General features: G+C 43.6%; 1 long non-coding RNA gene across 2 annotated transcripts; it reads left to right on the top strand.

Moving 5' to 3' along the window:
- The first annotated feature begins 662 nt into the window (after positions 1-662).
- On the top strand, positions 663-12,631 carry LOC121143634. Of its 2 annotated transcripts, XR_005880905.1 has the most exons (5): positions 663-1,064; positions 5,213-5,405; positions 8,937-9,033; positions 9,184-9,578; positions 9,829-12,631. It is a non-coding gene; the product is annotated as an uncharacterized LOC121143634 (long non-coding RNA). The 2 variants fall into 2 exon arrangements; XR_005880904.1 differs by having other exon boundaries at positions 9,184-12,631.
- Positions 12,632-25,355: the final 12,724 nt, after the last annotated feature.

The raw sequence follows: 25,355 nt of genomic DNA on the forward strand, positions 1-25,355 counted from the left end.
CTTATAAACCTTTCCTTGATCTGGAATTTTCTCCTCTGCACATTTGTTCTGCTTAAACCTTTCGGCACATTTGTTAACTTGAGTGACATCTGAAAAAAATCGCCACCCCATTAACTTGGAGCCATCCAATCTGTGGGATGCGCACGGTGCCTTTAATGGGGATGGCTTGGTTCCCTCCCAGATGTTCCTTTTCAGCAGACATCATTGTGTTTTAAAACTTTGGATAATTATAGCTCTGTAAACCTAGAGTACAGATTTGTTGGCTCCAGCCAGCCCTTGCTCCTTATGTAATGGCTTCATTGTTTAGTAATCGCGCTATTCACAAAGCGAAGGGATCTGTGTCAGCAAAGACGTCTACTCAAAGCACCTATCCCAGTGCGGGATAGACAGTAGCAGAAGCAGTGAACCACGTAAACCAAAACATCCATGGGGACTTGGCCACAGATTTGACTAGGGATGTTTTCCCCCTTCTGAAATTCGCCCATTCTTAAGAGAAGTCACCTTTTCTTGACAAAAGGCTTTCTCAGCAGCAGTTTTCAGCAATGTTTTCTGTGTGGGTGAAAGCCCAGCTAAAGCAGGCAACCCTGCTGGATGGGGCGGGCCTGGTGTGGGGTACAAGAAAAGCTGCAGACATTGCAGCAGAGCCTGGGATGAGATGCAGAGCTCTGGGGAGTGGTTCATCTGCGCTCACCCCAAAGGGGAGGGAAGGAGAAATAGCCTTAGGCTGGAACAATCTCTGTGAGCACTGTGAAGAATCACTGGGGCCCCCTCACTGTGTAGAGACTTTTACATTGCACTGGGGACACGGCAAGGGAGTTTATATCCCCAAGTTTCCCAAATTTTGGGATGCAAGTGATGTTAGAACCCAGATATGTCTGGCTCTTGCCCAAGCAGGCTCACACAGGAGTGTGAGCCATCTGAACTGCCTGCTCTCCTTTGCTGCTGCTTTTGAGACTCCTTGGGGAAGCTTGCAAGTGGACAAAGATTCTGAAGGTGTGAGGAACTATCCTGCAGATAGATACACCCGGCTCTTCTGCCTTCCGGAGTCTTGGGAAAGGGCAGAGGTAAGTGGAGGAAGAGGCAGAGAGAGGGTGGTTTGAATGACTACAATAAATGGTGCAAGTATGGGCCCCGTCTGACGCTGGTTCACTCCTGACCTGGAAGGTGAAGACAGCATAATGTGTGCTCCAGAATCAGAGTGCTCAACACTATTGGAAAAATGGCTGTCCAGCTACTCTAGGTGTGTGTGTGTGTGTGTGTGTATGTGTGTGTGTGTGTGTGTGCTTGTGTGTGTGATGTGCATGTATACATACATGTATATATCCATATATGTATTGAAGGGGTAGTTATTTTGGCCTAAATATTATTTTAAAGTAAACACAATTAAAATCTTACCATAACTTACCTGATCTAACTAAAGTAGAGCCTTCCAGCACTCTACTGGCTCAAAACTCCCCTCTGAAGAGTTTCCTACAAATTCAGGAGGGAGACAGACTGCAAATTCCTGCTGGCATCAAGGAAACCCAAGACTCTTCCATCCCTTCCTGTTGATGCCTTAACTTTGTCTCACCTCTTTTTGCTGGGTTGATCTCCAAATCTTTGTCTCTGTGAGTTACTCTTGAATAACTGCACGAGCACAAGTAAATGAACCTGTGTTTCCTCCTTTAACCCAGTATCAATTTTAAATCCACATCCATCCATTCAAAGCTAAGTAGGAGATAACAGTCTTCTCAATACACACACACACACACACACACACACACACACACACATACACACAGACATAACACGGTGGGAGAGAGAGAGAGAGAGAGAGAGAGAGAGAGAGAGGAAACTCCCTGCAGACACCCTCACACTAGGATCTGACTACTGCTACCACTGTACCCTGTATCACTACCCTACCATACACAGTCTCGAACACACACTTCAGACTGTGGCTCTCCCACTGTGCTCTGTTTCTGTGCCTGCCTGCAGTGCTGTGGACATGCAATGGGCACATTTCAGACGACCATGTTCTTCAGCCACCTAACACTTGATTCAATTTTTATACTTCCCTGATCCGATGCCTGAGCATGGCCACCACATAGATGTAAGAACCGTGCAAAGGCCCAGAACTCATGAAGGTCAAAGGCACAGGCCAGGAGGCAGGCCCTCCTGCCACTGTTTTGTGGTATAAGGGTGACAGATTTCCAAATGTTGGCTCAGAGTGGAATGCAAAGCAGAGGGGACAAGGAAAGGACAGTAATCAATTTCCAGGGCTTCCGTAACAAAGCACCTTCGTAAATTAAGTGGCTTAGGAAAGCAGACATTTATTATCACACAGCTCTAAAGGCTATAAGTCCAAACACAGGGAGTTGGCAGGACCCTGCTCCCACTGAAGGCCCTAGGAAGAAATCTGTTCCAGGCCTCTCTCCTGCCTTCTGGTAGATCCTTCACTTTTGCAGACAAACTCCAACCTGTACATGAGGCTTTCACATGTATCTATGTCAAGATATATTTTATTATAAGGATGCTCAAGTCATATAGGGTAATGAGCCCACCCTGTTCCAGGATGAAGTCACCTTGACTAATTATTAGACCTGTAGTAACTCCTATTTCTGTTTCTAAGCACTCATTTATTTTTATTTTGTGCAAGAATCTTTGTGTGTGTGTGTGTGTGTGTGTGTGTGTGTGTGTGTGTGTACATGCCATGGCATACATCTAGAGGGCAGAAGGCAACTTGCTGGAGTAGGTTCTTTCCTCCTACCATGAAGTCCTGGTGATAACACTTAGGTGGTCAAGGTTAGCAATATATACCCGTACCTAATGAGCCAGCCCACTTGTCTGTAGTCTCTCTGACATTTTTGAGTACTCACCACCCAGCTCCCAAATAAATACACATGAAGACTTATTATTACTTATGAATGTCCAGTCTTATCTTGACTTGTTTCTAGCCAGCTTTTCTTAACTGAAATTATTCCATCTACTTTTGCCTCTGGGATGTTACCTTTCTCTATTTTGGTGTATCTTTTCTTTCCTTCTTATTCTTTGTCTGGCTGTGTAGCTGGGTGGCTGGCCCCTGAATTCCTTCCCTTCTTCTCCTTTTTTTTTTTTTTTTTTTTTTTTTTGCTCCTTGATATTTTCTTTCCCGATTTCTCCTATTTATTCTCTCTGTCTGCCAGCCCTGCCTGTCCTTTCTACTGCCTTGCTACTGGCCATTCAGCTCTTTATTAGACTAACCAGGTGTTTCAACACAGCTTCATAGAATTAAATAAATGCAACATCGAAGAATGCAACACATCTTTGCATCATTAAACAAATTTTCCTCAGCATAAACATATGCAACACATCTTAAACTAATATTCTACCACACCAGCCCACACTTCTAATTTCTAAGTCTAGCCATGTAGGAATTTGTGTGATGAGTCCACCACCTAGGTGCCCAAAATTTGTGTTCTTTTACATGCAAAATGATTGCATGCAATGCCAATGCCCTTGACAGTCTTAACTACTTCAGTATAAACTCTAACCCTCAAATTTCCATCATCTACATGAATACGGATGAGATTGAAGAGTTGGTTTATTCTGGGGGTACCATTCTTGCCAGCTACAAGTCTATGGCACCTGACCCATTAACCACTTCTAAGAATATAGTGATAGAACACACAGAAGGGTGATATTACCATCCCCAAAGAGAGAAATTAGAGGGGGCAAAGGGGCCCAAACAAGTTCAAAACATAGTAGAAAATTCCATTGAATTTTCAGACTCTGTAATGGTCGGTTCTGACTTGAATTAAGTAACATCTAGAGAATTAGTGAAGCACTCCTTTGGCTGTGTTTATGAGATCACCAGAGAGAACTAAGGGGCAGGGGACCCCACCCTAAATGTGGGCTGCACCTACCCATGAGCTAGGGTCCCAGACTAAGTAACGTGGAGAAAGCATGTTGAGCAGGGGCAATCACCCCCTCTGTTTCCTGCTGCAGTCATGGCATGATGAGCTACTTTCATTCTGACTACTGTACCTTTCCTGCCATGATGGACTATGTCCCCTAAAACAGACCCTATCTTCCTCGAGTCTCCTCTTGTCTGGTATTGGCTTGCTAATCATCATTTGTTGTTGCTGTCATTCAGTTTTCCAAGCCTGCCCACCTTTTGAGGGATAAACTGCTTCACTCAAAGCCTACTTGTATTAATCACACACAAAACAGTATCAGCAGAATGGCATCTACATTGGCCTTAAACAAGCAACTGGCACAGCAGTGTCACCAAGACAATATGTAAATCAATTGACAGACATATTTTCCAAAAGTTAATGGAGATGCGTCCAAGATGGAGGAAAATCAGGAAGGTAAAGGGCTTTGGCTATTTTTCCTGGGCAGTGGACAAGAAGGATAGTTACTGACTGCAACAATATTCCTTTAAGAGGTGAGCTCAGCGTAAGAAAATTACGCCGTTTAGCATGCTAGCTTCAGACGAGATTAAAGTAGAGCTTAGGGACTCTGGTTATTCTGAACAGGGTAAGCATGACCACCCCATGCCCAAGTTGCTCTCACTTCTCATCTCAGTGTATGGTCACCATTTCAAGTATTTCTGCCACAGTGATACCATTTACCATATGAGGTCCTGACCAGAGGCAAGGAGAGGCTGGCAACATCCTTTGAATCTCAAGAGTCACTTTTCTTTCTATGGTACCCAGCTCTGGTATTCTGTTAGAGCAACATCAAAGGGACTTAGGCAGGGAAGCAGATGAGCGAGCGAAAAGAGAGTCGGGTTGATGTGATAGCAGGAGGGTCCTGAGTGGCTCCTGAGTAAGTCCTCTACCCGAATGCCTCTTTAGTGTGTGGATATTTTGAGCCAGAGGTCAAGGAGAATCAGCAGACACAAGGAAGGCCCTACATGCAGTGTGTGCATTTTCCGTTTGTAAAGGAATGCATTTATAACGGGAATTTCCGTTTGAAGAGTCTCTTTCCTCACCAGGAAGGAGAAGGTTCTTTGTCAACTCTCATGTATGTCAAACCTCACTGACTAGCCCTCTTCACCTCCCTGCCCCACTCAGCTCTCCACAGCTGGCATCTCTCACCAGAAGTCAGTTTCAGCCTAAGATGCTCTATGTTCTTGTTGCTGGCATGTTGTGGGAGGGTACTTATCTCTGGGTATTTCCATGTGTTAGCCCAATGCACATGTTAATAAACTTCTGTTTGTTTTGCTCTTATTAACTTGTGGTTTTTATAGGGCACCATCTGGAGATCCTAGAAAGGGAATGTGGGAAGACTGCAATTCTTTCCTTGCAAGACTTCAAGACTTCAAAGACACTGGCTGATCTTAGCCTGGCCCCTGGTAGAGGAAACTACTTAAGGCCTCATGAGCAAGCCTCATCAGACCAGTAGTCAGCATTGCCCTCCCCAGGGTGTAAAGAGTCACCTTTGTAAGTGTGTCTCCTAAGCACCTATCTTGCTAGAATCTTCGATAGAAAGGATGAAATAAAGACATCAACAGATTGCATTCAACTTTCAAAAGATTCATCGGGGCCAATGCAATGCAGTAGTCAGGAAGTTTAATGGGTCCATCCAGCACAAACCGCTTCCAATTAGTAGCCTTCTGGTTCTTGTCTTAGGACCCGAAGAGTGGAATTCCCAGACTGCAGGGGCATGAGTTAGGAAAGATCTGTATTACAGATTCATGGCGGCAGCTCGGAAGAGCAGGCAGAGTTCCCAGAGAGCAGGAGTCGGTGCCTGTGAGTCTAAGGGTTTTTATGTCTGGAACTGGGGTGAGATGCACGGTGAGGGATGAGCTAGCAAGCCATGAAGTATCCAGGCGCCTCGTCTCAGTGTGGCTGTCCTCAGAGTACAGATTCCAGGCAGAATGCTCATTTAAGGGGAGAGACAATGAGAAAAATCAACCTCTGATGGCATCCCTGACTCTAAAAGAGCAAAACTGCTGACAGGACAGGGACATTTGTAGTTTTAGCCAAGGAAAAAGCTGTTTACTTTTGTCTCTCTCTAAGCTGGCCGGCAAGTTCCTATTTCATCACAGCCTGTGAGGAGTTTCTGATCTCAGCTCCAGATCCAAGTCACAACGAAGATGCAAAATGGAGCCGCTCACCTTCCCACTTAATTTAGTCTGAAGAGCACGGAGGGAAAAGGAAGGAGGGTACGGGAGAGGGTGGTGTCCACCTTCTTCCCAAGACAAAGCCCTTGCTGCTAGACTAGGTCAGCAGCGACCTTCTCACACACCTTCCTTGGAGACTGCAGCTTGTCCCTTTTTCTTGGGGTTTATCTGTCTCACTTGGTTCTGTTTTATCTGCACAGGGGGGAAGAAGAGGGAGTGGGCAGCTGGGTTTAGGATTATTTCCTTGTCTGCCTGTTCAGCATCCGCATGGTGCAGAACACATCTGGTGTGTACTATTTACTCCCCCTGTCTGACTGACTTGCAGTCTTCAGCTCGCTGCTTGGACTGTCCTTCCTTTAGATGACACTTAGGACAGAACCCTGAGCCGAGAGCCTCCCACTGACAATGGGGCAGCTGCAGACCATACCTTAGGAGTGATTTCTATTTCAAAACTGCGCTAGACTTGCTTGATTTTTAACAACTTGGCTCCTTGGACATGACTCTGCTGGCTGCTGTTTGAAAGACCTCAACATGCTCCCTGCAGGGACCTGTGAGTTCCATCACCCATTGTTTATTATTGTCACTCAATTAGTCCAGACAGGGGTCACAGACGACTTTGTACAGCAGTATCCTGCCGGCTGTGCACCATGAGTACAATGCCAAGGATGCCTCTAATTGCCAGCTAATAAAATAAAAGTGAGCCTTTGTTGATTCCACTGTGACTCCAGTCACCCTTTCTTCCCAGATCTCTTTTTTAATCTAATTGCATACAGTATTTTCACTTTAGAAAAAGGATGTTAACCTTAGCCATCAATAATTCTGATCGTTTATTTGGGAGCAAGCAACCAAGGTTTCTCCCAATGTAAATGACACAACAGTTTGTTTTCTGTGTCCAAATTAGCATGTATGTCTTTTTTTTCTCTCAGGTTAAAATATTACTACATGTAGGCTTTTTGTTCAAGCTTTTTATCCCCCACTAAGAGTTGCATAATCTGTCTTCTCACATGCACCGGTGGAAAGCCTGTCCTAACCACCGTGGGAGAAGAGTTCGCTCTGCTTATAGTAAGCACTGTGAAAATGCCATTATATGCAAATGTTTCATCTGTTTGTCAAACATGTGCTGCTGCACACACGGACTTGCCGTGGAGACAGGGCCTGAGCAAAGCCTCTGGGCGGAAAGGGGGTAGGGATGGAATATGCTGAGCTGCTTAATAGTCCCTGTTTTCCCACCCACCTGGGAAGTGTGGATGACCTTAAGCATTGAGCTTGCCTTGACCTTTGTATGGAAAGGGCCTCGTATCTTCAAATTGGAAACAGGTCCAGGAAAGCAGAGAGATGGAGCCCAGGTAAGCAACCACATTAGTGGCCAGAAAGCAACTGTGCAACCATCCTGGCAGAAGCAAAGATTCTAAAGAAAGACACCGATAGCCCAGGCATGGTGATGCACACCTTTCAGCCCAGCATTTGGAAGGCAGAGGCAGGTAGGTCTCTGAGTTTGAGACCAACCTGGCCTATATAGTGAGTTTCAGTCCTGGTCTCAAAAACACAAACAAGAAAAGAGACACCCAACAAAGCAAGAAGAAAGATACTGCAAGGGTATCAGAGTACTAAGAAAACCATCGCCCAAGGGACTGGAGCTTCTCCAGGAACCTGGTACTGGAGGAAGGGAAAGGCCTGTGTCCTGGTATTATCCAGAGTATGAACTAGATATCACACAGTTCTGAGAACTTAGCATAGCACTTGTAGGATGGATTGGAGCTGAGACATGGTGGGTGGGACCACAGTAGACTGCTTAGTTACACACACCTTTTGCCTTCTGTTTAAACCTAAATCTCAAGTCAGAACCTCTAAATATGGACTGCAGGGGTGTGTGTGGGGCTTGTGAGGGCTGCCACAAGATCTCTTTATCTGTTCTCATGTGGCCATGCTGAATAAATCCTCTCTCTCTACCTTTTACTATTCTTTAATTGGCACACTGAGGTTGAGTGACTGCACCTAGCTACCAGGGCCGGTTCTTGAACCCAAAAGCATTGGTAACAACTGGAACCCAGATGTGCTAACTCTGATGGAAACAGAACCTGAGTTATTTGGGTAGTGAAGACCAAAAGCTACCTCCTTTGTGGTGATCATGGCAATCTCAGCTCAACAGTTAAGGTGTAGTTGAGTTTCATTGCCCATCATGACTGGCAGCCACTTCCCATGTCCTCTCTCACCTCCACACACACACACACACACACATACACACACACACACACACAAACACACACACACACACTGTAATTTGGATTATATAACATGTCTAATATTGATATTTCCTTTGAAGGTTGGCTTATATACAGGCCAAACATAAAGAACCATCTAGAAACCAGAACCGCCTTCTTTGCAGCCCCTATCAAGCTCTTTCTGGTTCCAGCCACAGCTAGGGAACAATCATTACCTCACATCTCAGTACGCCATCTCTGGGCAGGCTCCACCTTGCCCAGTCTCTATGCTTTCCACAGGGAGAAAAGAAGGGGTGTCATGTTGGCACACTAAGAGGAATGCCTCTTCTTACTCAAGAACAGAAAAACTATAGTAAGTGGAAGGTTGAGACCAAAGTCAAGAACTTTAACCTTGGGAGTTCGATTCTTGCTTGTTTCTTCAGACGGAGCCTCCGCCATTTTAACAGACTTGGATGAGCGGAGTAGTTACAGCACCCAAGAGTCAGTCGGCTCTCACTTGGGTCTCTAAAAAATGTTCTGGACTCCTTTTCCCCATATATTTCCTCCCATAAATTCTGAGCTCCTGGTAGTATGGACCATGAATTCTTGGTCCAACCCTGTCCTTTCCCCATCTCTTACTTTTGCAGAATGATGGTAAACACAAAGAGGGCAAATGACACTACTGCCTGGTGACAAGTTATGAAGCAGGAACTTCAGCAGGAATGAATCGCTGTCTAGGCAAATGTGAGTTGCTTCCCAGTGTTCACCTAATATGCGTATGCATTTGGAAGAAGAGATGTTTTGTTTTCTAATGGATTATCTTGCCAACCCTAAAATTCTCTTCGGTGGGTGACAGTTGGATAATTTCTCTTCCCCCTCTGCCTGGCATCACAGGGTGAAATGTCTTTGCCACCTGAAAGCTGCCTGCCCGTGTGGCCGGGTCACAGACTTCCTTGGTTTCCGCTGTGAACATTTCAACAGGCCTGCGTTCTGGTTCCTAGAACCCTCTTCAGGAAACCACACAAGTGACCCTCAAAATGCTGGAACTATTCACCCTGAACTTCTAAGCCTTCACTGTCTCTGAATGCCTGGTCTCCTGCCATCTGAAAGCTGAAGTCAGTTAGAGATTCTAATCTCCTGCTGCAAGGTCCCTTTGGCATCCACAGTCAGATGTCACGTGGGGTCACTGTGGCCTGTTTGTGGTGGAAAGTTCCAGGTAGTTTCAGTTGCTCTTGCAGCCGACTGAGAGAACAAGAGATGAACGCTAACAGGAAGGTTGGTCGCCTGAGGTATGCTAAAAATACTCTGATGCTTGTCATGTGTGGGTGATTATTTTTAGTCCAAGGAAGAGGATTTGACATAGACCTGGGGGCTCCTTAGTGTCCGACGGAACTAGAAAGGTGTGCAGCTGAACTAAGCAGCCATTTCAGTCCCCCTGATCCACTCTAACCCTAACCCTTCTTGCATGTCCCCTAGTGATGAGAAGACAAAACTGATACCAGCATTCCTTCTGCAGTGGGCTTCTCTCTTCCTCCCTAGGTTGTTGGCCAATGAGAGGTATACCAGGTCTGGACTCCAGCAGCTGGACTCCAGGCCCCCAGAAGCACTGACCCTCTGCTACAGAATACAGTCTGTGGCTTCAGATGTCCCTGTCCTATACTCACAGGTGGACCCAACTGTTAGACCGATGCCTGAGGCCAAGGAAGGACAAATCAGGAGTGGCCGCTTGAATCCCACTGGACCTGTGAATGTGGGCTGTTTTACCAGCGCTCTCTCACAGACACTGTGCCAGAGCAGCTGAGGGTTACTGCATCTTTCTCAGTCTACCATCATCTTATACAAAATGCCATGGATCCCATGGCTTAAGCAGCAGATACTCATTTCTTACTGTTCTGAAGGCTGAGAAATCCAAGATCAAATGTCACTAGAGTTCCAGGTAACACTTCCTGGATGCCTTCTGGCTATGTCTTTACATGTCTCTTTCTCTCTTCCTCTGAATGGACAGAGAGGGGCATCTCTGCTGTCCCATCCTCTTCTTTAAGACCAACAGTTCTCTCATACTGGAGACTCGCCCTTGTGGCCTTACTTAATTTGAATTCCATCCTAAGGCTCCCATCTCCCAATATTCGCACTGGAGACTGAGACTTCTACATACAGACTTGAGAGATAGGGGACACATTCAGGCTTCTACTGTACCTGTACCTTTTGTGGACATTCCAGATATTCCAAGTAACCCCCATATCCCTTTCTCAGAGGACTATGCTCTGGTTCCCAAAACTGTCTGGTAAGGGCAATGGTGAGAGTTAGATTTCTTCCATAAATGATGGATTTTAACCAATGAATGACAGGCAGGAGTAGGCAGAAATGCTCAGCCCCCAGCAGGACAACAGTGGCTGTCCAAAGGAAACTTGGAGATGGTATAAGTCACACCCCAGTTGTCTCCTCACTGAGCCCTTCTGTGAGATTTACTCTGTCCTAGGATTGCTTTTTCTTTGCACTTCTCAAAGTTCCTGAGGAGGGCTTGCTTCTGGGATTCCCAGCAACAACAAACAAAGGAAAACAGCCAAGGTACAAGCTACAGTGTTGGCTCCCAAAACCCAGGATTGACCCAGCACCCCTCAACTCAGACATCTTCTCTTGACTTTAAGGACCAGGTTTCCTACATCATGTCAATAAAGATCCTTAGTGAACAAAAGGACCTTGCTGTAGATGAATAGCCTGTAACTATTTTCCCATTTTCTAGAATCATTTTGACCATTTCAGCTCAAAGTCAGCACCAAGGGGAAATCTACGTGTCTTCTTAATTCAGTGCATTCCTGGCATCATCAGCCAAAACTTCCAAAGAAGCTAATGGGCCTTTTATGGTAGTCACCAATTCAAAAACGTTTCCAAAATAGCTGGGATTCCTTTTGCCTTGTTTGCCTGGGTCTAATGATTCCTGGGAATCCTGTCCATGTGATCAGAACTCAGCAGGAAGAGTATTTCAGGGACTTGGCTATCTAAGTTTCTAAGGAATGTGCTTCCAAAGTTTTGTCATGGATGAGAAGCTGAGTGCGGAAAAGAGGAGAGTAAGACAGAAGATAGAAGAGGCCATGGGCAGCAACAGCCTTGGCCTTGTGGAAGTAGTGACAGGTCTGTGACTTATAGGGAAGTACTCTGAGGCCTTGCCTGTGCTCTTAGCCCTCAGGTCTAGGAGGCCTGATGAGGAACATCATACTCACTAGAGTTGAGATTAGAGGGAGAAATGTCTTCGATTCCCACCTCAGCAACACTTTTGAAGATTGTAGCAATGGAGAAGTGGGAAACAATGAGATTTCCGTTTTGCCAATAATGGTATTTTAATTAAAACAGTGGTATTTTAATTATCTTTTGATGGTTAAAAATGAGCAAGTTAAAATTGCAGTGTATTTTAGAAAGGCCAAGCAATTTCTGGTAGGTCAGAGGTTACTTTGGGCAAACATGTTCACAAGTAAGGAACATCACACCTGCTGTTTCAGGGCCAAATGAGCAATGTAAAACCAGGCTGGAGAAAACTCTGCTGGAACAAACTCCGCTGGAGTTCAACACTCGACAGGGTTCTGGATTCCCACCAACCCCGTGAATGCCTATAGAGGAGGCAGGCAGTGTGAGAGGTGGCCTATTCCTTAGATACCAGTGTTTCCGTGTGGACTTTAAGGTCGTGAGATAAATGGAGAAGGAGCTCACTTTGCCTATTTTCCCATTGTGTCACCCAGTGTTCAGCAACATGTGTTTGGTGGAGATGATGGAGTTTACCAAAGCAACTTGCTTCTCTGTAGCTCACCACTGAGGAGGGGAAGCAAAGACAGAGGAGAAGCTGCTAGGAGGCAAAGATGCATAAAGACTTCAAGGACGATGAAACTATGCGGGGGCTGGAATTCTTCTGTTCAGTTTGGAGTGACTGAGAGTCTGTTTATCTCTTGAAAATGGAAGTTCCAAAGGCTTTGGAGTGATATTCTCTTCTACCAAGTCTGAAAAAGAACAATAGGGCATGGAGTGTAGTTTGCTAACCCATCAGTCTGTAGAGAAGCAGAAGCCTGAGTCACTGTTCTGTGTGTAAAACCATGTCCTACAAGAGTTCACTGAATATGCGGGCAGGAATGGAGGACACGGCCTCAGAACAGAGTCACTTTACAGGGCTTCTGACTTCTGCACCTCTTTTCTTGACCCGATAATCCTGAGACAACCTTCTTTGGGTCTGTCTAGAACTACTTCTCTTCTGAAGTGGCCATGAGCATGGGTGGCCTTTTAGGTTACGTATACTCAGCCAGTTGGATCATGGAGCCAGACTAAAGAGACCATGAATAAAAGCTGAGTTTTCGGCTTTTTGTTTGTTTGTTTTTTGGTCTTCCTCCCTCCCTCCCTCCCTCTCTCCCTCCCCCCCCCTCTTTCTTATTCTCAACCTTTCTTGAGTGTCTCTATAGTTTTTGTGTCTGTCCTACTCTCCGGAGTTTAAAACACACAAAGGGAAGACACAATAGTGGGTTTTCTTTTAACTTCAATGGATTTTTAAAAAGCCTTTAACGTGTTACATTGTATAGTATAGAAAAGTACAGACAGCAGACACATATGGCTCTAGGAGCTATCATAAAATGAAGGCCCCTGTGTAAGTACCACCTGGGTCTCATCAATATCCAGGAAACTCACTATATAAACCCCCTCCAGTTAATCATCCATCATCTCCTCCCCAAAGATAACCAGTGTGCTCACTCAAAAACATGGTGTTAATTTTACTTACACTTGGGTCACATACACTAGAGTTATAACTTAAGCATGATTTTTGTCTAATTACTTTCAATTATACCACATTTGGAAATTTCCAAATATATTTGCATTTAATAGGAGTTCTCCTGTTTTCATTGTTATTGTAGGGGTAGAAAAGCAGGTGATCTCCTTTCTATCCATCATAAAGGACCATGAACAATATTCTTATAATGATAAACAATGAGCAAGAGAAAAGAATAACAAATTAATTTGACCGCACATTTACATGACATAGGAGGCTTCAGATTGAAAATCCAAAGACCCAGAGTATGAGGACTGGGGAGATGGCTAGACAAGTAAGCCCTTGCTATCCAAGTATAATGATCAAAGTTGAAATCCCCAGAAACCCATGTAAATGTAGGGTAGCCATGGAAGCCCCCCTGTAATTCCAGACTCAAAAGGCAAAGACAGGAAAAGTCCAAAGCAAACTGCTAACATGGCTAGTCATATTGACAGCTGTGAGTTGACTGAGAGACTCTGCCTCAATAAATAAGGTGAAAGATGATAAAGGACGATTCAATCTTAGGCTTCCACATGCACACACCCACAGGCAAAAACATACATACAAACACATGCAGCACATGCGTGTGTGTTCACCCATACACACACACAACACACACACACACACAGAGGGGAGGGGAGGAAGAGCTTTATGTAAGTCCCGTGTGCTACAATTAACTGTGTACACTCAGTAGATTTCCATTTTTACTCTGATTTACAGGGATTCATTATAGATTGCTTTTATGACTAATACTCCTGTTGTCATTTAAAAAACATAATCAAAGATCACAGAGCCATCCTGTATCATCTTCCGTGATGGGGATTGACTACCTGTAGTCAGTGGTCCAAATCCATTTTACTATCTGGGGTTTTGAGTAGAAGTTTGCTTTTATTAGGCACAATGCTGCTTATTCATTTATATAATGTTCATACCAACAGTGCATCGATGTCATGGCCCCCAAAACCCAAGATGTCTAACACCCAGCTCCTCAGGAAAAGCACACAAAATTCTCTTCTAGAATAGATATTATTTTCCTCTCACATTTGGAGTTAATATTTATACAGAGAGTGTGCTAAAGTCAAGATAAATTTTTCTATATAGATATCAAACTGAACCAGTTCCACCATTGAAAACATAGGTCTTTTGTCATGATATCATAATGTCATAAGTCAACTCCAGTATGCATATATGCAGGGGTCTGTTTCTGGATTTCAGTCCTTCCCATGTTTCCAGTCCATAATCACTTCTGTTTGCAATATGTTTATTTCAGGACTGAGAGTGAGAGCCAGAGATGATGAATTTCAGTCAAACACTTTACTACTGAGAAATTCCTCAGTTCCTGGTCCACTTTTTATAAGGACTCATGGTAGCCTCTTAGTTTTTTTCTTCAGCAATGTGTCTGCTGTGCTCATGACTTGGCATTGCCATATTAATTTTAGAATCAGCTTGTCAATGTCTTCAAAACAGCTTAGTCTTGAGTTTATATCTTCTTGGCTCTCTCGATCAATATGAATAGGTTTGACTTATGATGATCCATTCCATTCATGCAACTGTATAGCTTTCAATGTGCTTAGGTATTCTTCAGTTTTTTCCATGGCATTTATGTCTTCTGATTTTGATTATCTTGTAAATGTGCGTATAAGTTTGGTTTATGATGCAATTATAACCAAGGTCAAATATAGCTTTTGTAAAATGGGGGAAGCCTGCTAACTAGTTAGGTGAAAATATCGTGACCACCTAAAATGGCTACTTATGCTGTAAGACATGAAATAAATGGAAGATGAAAGAAAATGACATGGCTTATGCCAGATGTCATCATACATGCACACACATGAGCATAATCACAGAAGCGTATGTCTCATGTTTTTGGGTGCCTACTGGTGTTGACTCCCAAATCCATGTGTCATTAGGATTGTTTAACAGAACTTAAAAAACACCAGAGGAAGTCAAGATTCCTGGCTTCTAAGTGTCCTTCTTCACAAACTAGCTGTGGAACTCTAGTCAAGGCTTCACTTAAGGCCCCTTCATCTCAATTACTGAACCTCTAAGAGTGAGTTATCTCCAATATCCCTTGATTTATAAGCAAAGAAGGGAAATACTTTGGTTCCTGGTGAGTATTACCAAAGTCAAGGGTGTCCTGAGGATGGGGGGGGGTCCTGCCTATCAGAAGATTTCTTAAAACAAAGTTGCCACACCCATTGGTTTGTGAATTTTGCAAACTCTTTGATAAAGACAAAGCTTTTTAAGCAAATGTCTGAGAAAGGAGACCCATATGGCAAACAAATATGCATAATGGATACAGGAGGAAATCACACAGAGTAAAAGCTGATATCTGAAGCAGTGTGAGTTTCAGGGGTGGAGTGAGTTTCAGAGGTGGAGAAGGAGCAGAGGAAAGACACATAACAGGATGCAGCAGTAAAATGAAGCCCACAGCATCCTTATCCACATTTATTAAGAAAATTTCACAGAAATTAGAGTTTTCCTTTGCTATCTTTGGGGAAAGACTCAAGGTCAGTGGAAAAGGAAGTCTGGCCATGATTTTTGTTTTGTTTTGTTTTTTGTCTTCCTTATTGTCAAGAGCAGCCATTCTAAGTAGGCAGTATAGTATAGGGGTCCATGTCTATTATTCAAATTGTAAGCTCTTGCATATCTAGTAAAATGTTTCTGCTAGGATCTGTCTTCATCACTGATTTCTGTTGCTTAATCAGACTCTCGTCCCAAAACACCCAGGCATCTGGGTCAGAACAATAGAATACATGCAGAATTACTACCTGTGACCTCTGAGCATGTACACCTTCCTCATCCTTTATTTCACATTCCAGGACCAGATTCCAAGGACTTCCAGTTCCCAGGAGAACAATACAGTCACATGACACAAGAGGCATTCTAGTATGTTTTTCAAAATCAAATTCTTTGATGTTGAGTTACTGGAGTTTGGAGGTTGTGATAGTAGCTAGTGTTACCTTAGCCAGTATAACAGAATACTTGATATTTGGGAAGTTATAAATAACAACAAAAAATTTCTTATCATCCTAAAACCTGCAAAGTCTAAGAACAAGGGATGACAGTTTCGTTGTCTAATGAGAACCTGGTCTCTGCTTCCAAATTACAGAATCCTGGAGAGGAAGGAACTCTGTGCCTTCACTTGCTCAAAGCCAGAGGGGTGAGAATGCATGAGCTGTCTCTATCCAGCCTGTCTAATCCAGGGCATCTAATTCAGTTGTAGAAGGCAAAATCCTTCATACCTACTCACCTGATTAAGGCCCTTAAGGACCTTCCTTAGCTGGTGAAGTGGAGAGTCACATGAGTGCTCAGAATGGCAGCAGCCATTGGTCCCAAGGCCTTCACCATCACATCCGTGCTATCCATATCACATTGGCAACACCCGGGTTTTTGAGAGGACCCATCCAAACTGTGATGGAGCCTCACTCCCAAAGTTGATGCACAGAAGGAAGCCATGTCCCCACGAGGAATTCTTGCCTGAGACTGTTCCCTGTGAGACGTCAGTCCTGCTGTGTTGAGCTACTGACACTTGGTATTTATCTGTCACCTTCACTGGTGCAGCTGGGGTCTCTGAATTAAGAGGAAAGAATAAAGTGCCTTGCTGTCATATCACCACTGTTGTGCTTTAGAAAAGACAGGACACGGAAAAGGAAGGCAAAGCAGGTTTCCCCAAACTTTCTTAAGTTCTTATAAAAATAGGGCACAAATAATGTCTATAAATAATAACTGGACCCAATAGACTTGCACTCTCCCAATTTGCATTCTAATTTCCCTGAACTGGCTCATGACATATTCTTATGTGGGATTCAACACTCCACAACAAGTAAGACTTCCCTCTCTCTTGGCACTTCTTAGTCCTCCCTCTCCCCCACGCATTCACATCCCTGCTGTCTTCTCCTTCCCACAAAGCTCATTTTTGGCAAAATGGTTTTTTATAAAGCACACACTTTAATGAATTAAGTGTAATCCCACAATCTCACTTGTCTTCTCCCACAGCCCCCTGACTTGCACACTTTCCCATCTGTGGGAATTCTCCCTCAGACCTCCAAAAAGAAAGGGAGGAACATAAAAAAGTCCTGTCTATATGTAGCAAGGCTGTGCACTGAACATGACACTTCTCCTGATTTTCCTTTGGCTTTTTTGTAATGCAAGATAGAGGATGATTTTTCCAACATTGCATGTCCTCTGGGAAACTAAAATATTCAGTGCTGGTTTTCTTTTGGCAGCAAAATTGGTTGTGATCCTAAATCTACACAGTTCTCTCTTGATCTTTCCTAGTGGGAGGTTTGTGGATTGGCTTTATAGCTGTTAGAGGCCTGAATAGCAGGAGTCTTAGAAACCATGGCCTATTTCTCTGATGAGGATGCCAGCATTCTCGCAGGTCTCTTTCTTCCCTAAAGCTAGGAAACTTGAGCTGTATCCACCCATTCACGTGGAGTTGCAAGCACATCCTCTTGCTGGATTCTTACATTGGCCAGTTGCTGGTAGAAGTACCTTTCTGTCTGTGAAATGAAGGGACCTGTGAGTGCTCAGAACAATGCCAGCTCCTGTGCTATAGCCCCGCACCACTGTGTCCATGCTCTCAAGATCAGCCAACGTCTCCCTTATTCTTTGGAATACCGCCCTACACACACATGTGCGGTAGATACTTGAGCAAGATCCGAGGTTACCCAGACAAAAGGCATACACAAGGATATCAAGAGTGCAATTCGGTGAGGGCAGGTAAATAAAAAGAGATTTTGAATCTTGTGATAAGTGCTGTACACTGGATGACTTGCTGCTGTGCACGCATCTCAGAAGCCATTTCCCTGGAAGAAAATAACTGTGGCGACAGCAGTGGCAACAGCAGCGCTTTAATCACCAAGTGAGGAGGCATCAACAGCTTTGCCTCCCCACTAAGGAACAGCTTCCTCGTCTCCCTCCTACTTGCCATCACTGCCTGTAGGTTTGGAACCAAGAAAGACTCTGGAAGCTAAAGATAACACGCTAATAGGATGTTAGAGCAAAGGCAGCCTCACCGCCCACCACCAGGGGTAGCTTGTATAAAGACGTGATTCCTGGGCTCCGCACTTCATTGCATGGCTCCAATTCGTGGCACTTCGCTGAGCTTACAAGTGCTGCTATCCAAAGAACTCAGAAATTGCTTTTGGCAGAGGAATCAGAGCAGGCATATCCAACCCTTCTTGCTGTCTCTTTTTTTGTTGTTGCCAAAACATACGGTTCTTGGTTTGGGAGGAAAGTTTCCTTCCAAGAAATAACTTAAGATGGTGTGATAAAAATTAAATGGTAGAGGAAGACTGGGAATCAGCAAAAGGAAGCTCTAGTCCTGCACTTGCTGCTATTAATTGTAATCCTGGGACAAGACATTTATTTGCCTCCGGCATTTCATTTGTCTATCCCTGAAATAAAAGGAGTAGACTATATGATCCTCCAGGTCCCCATTTTGTCACTGTGTACACTGGAAATTTTGCTATTTCATTTTATTGAAACTATAGTTACATTGCAGTCACTTCAACATGCATGGGTAAAGAGGTGACCGGCTCAACTTTCTTCCAAAGAGAAGAGCAACTTAGGATTGCAGCAGCTAAGCTGCTATAGCTTTGCAGAGCATGTGTGATTGTAGAGCTGTGCCACAGTTGCATGCTTTACCCTGCAGATCCATCCTTCACCCTTTTCTTCCAAATCAGGACATGTTACTCCAAATGCACCACATTGCTCTGTTTATTATTTTGAGCTGAAGGCACTTGAGCAATGGTAGATGCACATAAGGCTCTCTGACCTGCCTTTCTATCTGAATACTGCGTTCATTTCTGCTAAGAAAGATGCCTTCCCTGTATGAGGAAAAGGAGACAATCCCCATCTCTAGAAACAGGTAGCTGATGCCCAGAAGAATCCTTGCAAATAAGACCAGAACAAGGCCCTGCATCTTCTATTAAAGTTGCCTCCATCTATTTCCTAGTTGCTTGTCCACAATTTACTACCAAAGCCCAAAGGCCTTTTGTGTTTGTGCTCATATCACCGCTGGTGACTGCTCTTTGTTGAGATGGTATGTACTTCCTTAACCCTACCCACGCCTTTGGATCTTCATTTGTTTCCTATAATGACTCCTGTACCTAATTTTAAAACAACAACGACAATAATAACAACAATAAAAAGAGCATCAAAAGCATCAAATGGAAATCTATATGTTTTTGACTCATTAGTATGTCATTTAGTTTAATTCTCAGGCCTAGTCAGGGAACCCCATATTTCTTTCCCTGGGAGAATAACTCAATCAAATCTCACTGCTCACACCAAAGTCATTTACTCTATCCTTTACCTCCTTCTTTCTGTCCTCAGCCTAGTGACAGCTCTGCTGAATCTGCTGGCCTCAAAGTCCATGCCTGTTCCTGTGTACCCAATTAACTCCTTTAACAACTTCAAAATTAGGCCCCTGTAGATGAACTGTCCTCAGATATGGACTGAGCAGAGGGTGCCTCCTGTTTTCTGTTGGCCTAATAGCAGCACAAATCTCACTTTTGAGTGATGTGTTCATGAAGGTGATGAGAACAGTTGGGGGAGCAGGAATAACGTCAGGAGGAAATCAGAACTAAGTCTTGAATAAGTCTTTTATGTAGCCAGTTCATGAAGGATCAAAAGGGTAAATGCTTTTAGGGAGCCCTCCAGAAGCTCAGAGTCATGGAAGATTCAAATATTCAAGGAGACTGGAAGAAAGGACCAATGAGAAGTGTGGGGATGGGGGGGGTAGAAGTGGGAGACAGATCAGGAATGATCCATATGCAAATGCTTGCATTCTACTCTCAAGCCAGAGAATTCACTGGCAGGTACATAAGTGAAGAGCCCCTTGATCAGGAATGCCTTTCCTAGCATTATGCTGGCATTTAGTGTGGGAGAAAGGAGGACTGGGGGTCAGGGGATTGGTTGGCAAATTCTTTCCATGACTGAGTTAAGGGCAATTTGGAATTTGGTGTAGGTGATGGAGCTGGGGGTGGGACCTATGAGAACTGAAGAGTAGAGGGAATTTGATGAGGACCCCGGATGAATACAAGGCTAGATTGTACCTAAGCATTTGGGTTTGGCAAGTTGGTAGTCAGTGAAACCATTCATTACCTAAATAAACCATGAAGGAATATCCAATTCAATTATTCTTCCCTGGAGAAGGACCCGCATACAAATCCTCTGATCATTGGCCTTTTGCCAACATGCAGCAAGCACGTTGATATTCTTTGATGGCCTCTGGTATTGCCATCTGGGGGAATAATGTCAGGACCATCTTCCTTTTTGAGAAATAGTAAATGAATCCATATGCAGTTCAGGCACAGAGTAAACAGTCAATGAAGCTTATTACCCAAACCAATGGCCACACTGAATCCCTATTGCAGACATATAATTTGTTTGCTCACTCAGCAAACCTCTTTTGAGTCTGTGACTTGTGTCTACTATTGGTTATCTCTTATGTGAACAACTGGCAACCAGCTGTGAGAAAGAGCTGATGTTATTTTGAATTTTTTCTTTTTTCTTTGTGTTTTTTTCCATTTCTCTTTCCTTTCCCCGAAAGCCTTCTTTTCCCTTCACGTGTATAACTTGCATCTTTAAGAAGCAAACATTAAAAAGCTAGGCTTTAGAGCATGAAAAACTCATCCGAATTATCAATTCATAGCTTTATAACACACCCAGGATAGTAAGGACATTTATAGATTTCATGAGCTGTTTAATATCTATTTGTGGAGCAAGCGCCATGCGTAATCATCATGGACTCATTATGTTTCTTTGGCTGCCCAATGAGTCATAATGAGCCCTTGAAAATGTAAAATAATGGGTTAGAACTAGAAGGAATGAAATAACAGCCAGAGCCAGATATAAAATTATTATTACATGCCGTCTGTAAGAGCAATCAGGACAAGAAAGGGATAGAGGGCCCATTATTGCAGGCACATGTGTGCATGTCTATGTGCATACGCAGTCTCTAAAGAATTTGTTATAAAATGAGAGGCGGGGATCCTCAAAAGTGATGGGTTATGGATCGATTTTCCATTAAGATTCAAGTACGTGGATGTGGGGAGTTCAAATTATGGGGAAGAAATGGAAAAGTCAATGGAGACCCCTCTGAGAAGACGGAGCCCTAGGCTAAAAATATGAAAGAAATTTTATATCCCAGCAGTTAAGATGAAGAGGAAGAGATCATTTCTAACCAGAGCATAAGGAATAGCTTCATTTCTCCCTATTAGCTTCTACTCCCCTAAAGGAAGTCAGGACAAAAGAATTCTGTGAGAACATCTTGAAGAATTACCTTCTGTGATTGGAACTATATTTAGAGAAAAACTGTGAATGCAATTTTCTCTTTGGGTTTTTCAAGTGTAGGGCTTTCTTCCTAATTGGCTCCAAGATCATCTGCCCAGAGGTCTGTGGGTGTGCCATATCCCAAAGAGGAAGACTTGAAATCAGGTAATGGTCTTGGAAGGAAACTTTTTCTTGACCCAGATTTGAACTCTTTTATATCCTCCTTTGCCTGTGTAGTGAGTTGGTATAATTTTATACTGCCCTGCTATACATCTGGATTTTTCTCTTACCCAATCAATACAGGACTTAACCTCCCTTAATGTAGTTTCTAGTTCACCTCCCTCTCCTTAGTTCCTCTAGGTGCATGATCAGAATGTCCAACTCAAACAGTTGTCTCCCACTGACCGCCTTCCCATTCAGAGCTAGATACAGCCCATATGAATCAATCCACTGACTCCCACACCCAGCACGCTCTGCTCAGATGTGCCATGGTGACCCTGCTCAGCTATTCTACAGCAGGACTCCACAGACCATGCTGCTCAGCCATGCTATAGGAGGACTCTGTAGACCCTGACACTCTGCTATACTACAGCAGGACTCCATAGACCATGAAACTCTGCTATACTACAGCAGGACTCCACAAACCATGCTGCTCAGCTATACTATAGCAGGACTCAACATGACACTCTGCTATACTATAGCAGGACTCCATAGAACCTGCTGCTCAGCTATATTACAGCAGGACTCCATAGACCATGACACTCTGCTATACTACAGCATGACTCTGTAGACCATGCTGCTCAACTATATTATAGCAGGACTCCATAGAACATGCTGCTCAGCTATACTATAGGAGGACTCCGTAGATCGTGTTACTCAGTTATACTATAGCAGAACTCTGTAAACCAGAACTGGCTTGTTCTAATCACATCAATTGACGTTCCTACAACAACCCTCCCTGAATGATGCCATAGACTCCAACAACAGCTTTAACCTAAAGGTCTCTTTTTCTCCCTGGTGTCTCCAACAAGCTCATTAACTGCATTCATGTGTTCCTGACAGTTACCCACTTCCCACTGGCCCTGCATAATATGCTGTCCTCCTTTCTGGTATCTCTGTGTAATGTACCACTTCTGTTATTGTATGTGTTTATGTGTTTTGTTGAGTTATTTCCTCCATGTCTTACCTGATTGAACATCCAGACCTAATGTCCTTCTTGATCAGGGCTTTGCTATAGAGTAACTATAATGACAGGAATAAATTTGACAGAGTGTGTTTTCCCATATAAACAAGTGTCCTTTGAGAGGGACACGTGGTCACAGACATGAGAATTATTAGGTTGTCTATCAGGATGAAGAAGTACCCCATAAAAGGCACACTGTAAACATCTTATGTTATTATTCTCATCATTTTGCCGAAATACCCGATAGAAGCAACTTAAGGGACAAGAGGTTTAAATTTGGCTCACAGTTTAGAAAGCACAGTCCATAAAAGAGGGAAAGGGATGGAAGCTAGGGCAGCTTTACCAATGGTGGTGAGAGCTCGGTGCACAGCTTGGCCTTACCTGTGGTGGTGAGAGCTCCTTCCCCGAGTCAGGATGAAGCACAGCAGCCTGGTTAGGGGGACAGAGTGGGACTGACAGAACCCAGATTGCACTTCTGTCTTATTTGGTTAGTTCCTATCCGGATGCAAGTGGCAAGAGAATGTACAAGTGGGCAATGACCTTCTACACTCAAATATAAGAGCTTTGACTCATAGCGTTTGGCTAGCTGTCAAGAAAAACAAGCCCTGTCATATGCAATAAATAATCTGTGACTCCAACCTGCTACCAGTTAGACTTGAAGAAAGTCTCTTGTAACCATCACTAATATCAACCAAGGAATCCAAACAATAGCTTCTGCAACAATTGCTACAAAATGGAAAGACTTGATTAATAACTAACACCCCCTTCAATTTTTGTCCTTCCTTCAAATTTGGTTCTAACCAAACAAAACAAAATATGAACCTCACAATGGTTTGAACATGTCCCCTTATGTTCCTGGGTGGGAATTTAGGTGTAGTATGTAGCAGTGTTGAGCCTTGGGCATTTCACAGGTGGTTAGGTTATGAGGACTCTGCCCTTGCACATGGTTTAAGGAGGGGAGTTGTTATTAAAATAAGTTGAGCTCTTGTTTAATCCTTCCTCTTTCAGCCTCTTGCCTTGTGTCAGAGAGTGATGCATGAAGAGGGCCACCAGGTAGCTGCTGGCACCTTCATTTTCCACCCGGCATTTCCAGCCACCATCACCGCAAGAAACAGATTTATTTATAAGTTACTTAGTTGTGGTACTCTGCTATTATAATACTAAATATAAAAACATACTTTGAAGTAATCTAGCCGTCCACTCCACTGGTAAACAAACTAATCGGGGCAGACTTCCATTTTTCACACTATGAGGTCTTGTCCCTTCTTCTTCTCATTTACCTTTGAGTTCTGGCCAAAAGGCAAGTGAGAGTGACAATTGACTTCTCCCTTGTCAGAGCAAACTTAGAATAAGTGCTTGTGATTTTTACTTGGTTGATCTTTGGAGTGGTTAACCTTTATATTATCAACTTGTTTAGTTTTAGAATCAATTTGGACACACATCCAGGAGTGTGTCTAGAAGATGTTTCCAGAAATGTTTAATGGGGCAGGGAAGATATACCCTAAGTGTAGATGGTAGAATTTCCTGTACTGTGGTCGTAGACCAGACCAGCAAGCAGAAAATAAGCTGCAAAACCCTCTTTTTCTTCACATTGAAGGCAACATGACCAGCTGCCTCAGACTCCTTTAGCCATTACTTTCCTACCACAGGGGGCTATACCTTTAAGCTCTAAGCCAAAACACACCCTTCCTTCTTTAAGTTGATTTTGTCAGGCATTTAGAAAAGTAACTAATACAGTCTCCCTTTAAACCCACAGCAGAGGCTTAGAATGGAGACATTTGGTCTACTATGAAAGTCCCAACCCCGGGGAAGGGGAATAAGCAGTTTTAGCTAGAAACAGAATGAAGAATCACAATATGCTGTGAGTGGCTGCTGCTAAGGGGGACATCAAATTACCTAGAAAGAACCAGCAGCCTGACCAAGTAAGAAGAAACAAATCATGTTCTAAGTACACACTTCAACTGTAAACTCCACGGGGATAGGTAGCAAGCAGGTGTCCCAGGTCATTGTCCTAGAGGCCCCTGTAACCAAGACTGGGAACTAATGTCTTCCCATCTGCCCAGAGTACATGCACACAAGAGGCATCCTTTCCCTGTACACTCAGACACCATCTTGGAGAGGAAAGAATGAAAGCATGAAAAGTCGGAGTGATTGAGATATGCTACGTAATCAAGCCGGGCATTCACTGAAGGAGCATTTAAACTACCGCATTACCAGCATTATTGTCACTTTCCCACTAATCTGCCCACTACAGAAGCAGATCTGTTAGAAGCAAAATGTTAAAACCATGATTTCTGTGGGTACTGAAATTGTAATTAAGCAAAATTTGCAACCCCATCAGAACTGATCTAACTTCCTTCTGCTACCGTGTTAAACAACTCCAGGATAGAGCTTCATCTACTGGCTTCCAAGTTCTGGAAAACGAGACTGTAAAGTCCCCAAAGTAGCTTATTATCATGACTAATAAATCCCTCATCAGAGCTCACTGTAGACCCTTACTCTCAGTGTCTACCAGTCCTATGCTACTGTGTCATAATTTTGCCCAATCTCGACCTGTCTGCATTCATATAAGACACACCTAAAAATCACTCAATCTATCCCGAAAATGAATCCTCTTGTGAGCTATCTCTTCTGAGATGCCACTGTACTCCATCAAGCCAACCACTAGTCTCCTTTATTGTAATGAGTCTTACAAAGTTAGTTTTGAATAACTTACATATATTTTTTCCTGGTAAACTTTTTGTGTGTTCCATTGGCAATACCCAAGATCAATTAAAATATAGCGATCTGTCTATGGGATGTTAAAATAACATGCCT

The sequence above is a fragment of the Mesocricetus auratus genome, unplaced genomic scaffold (assembly GCF_017639785.1).
Source record: "Mesocricetus auratus isolate SY011 unplaced genomic scaffold, BCM_Maur_2.0 Super-Scaffold_100013, whole genome shotgun sequence".
Lineage (NCBI taxonomy): Eukaryota > Metazoa > Chordata > Mammalia > Rodentia > Cricetidae > Mesocricetus > Mesocricetus auratus.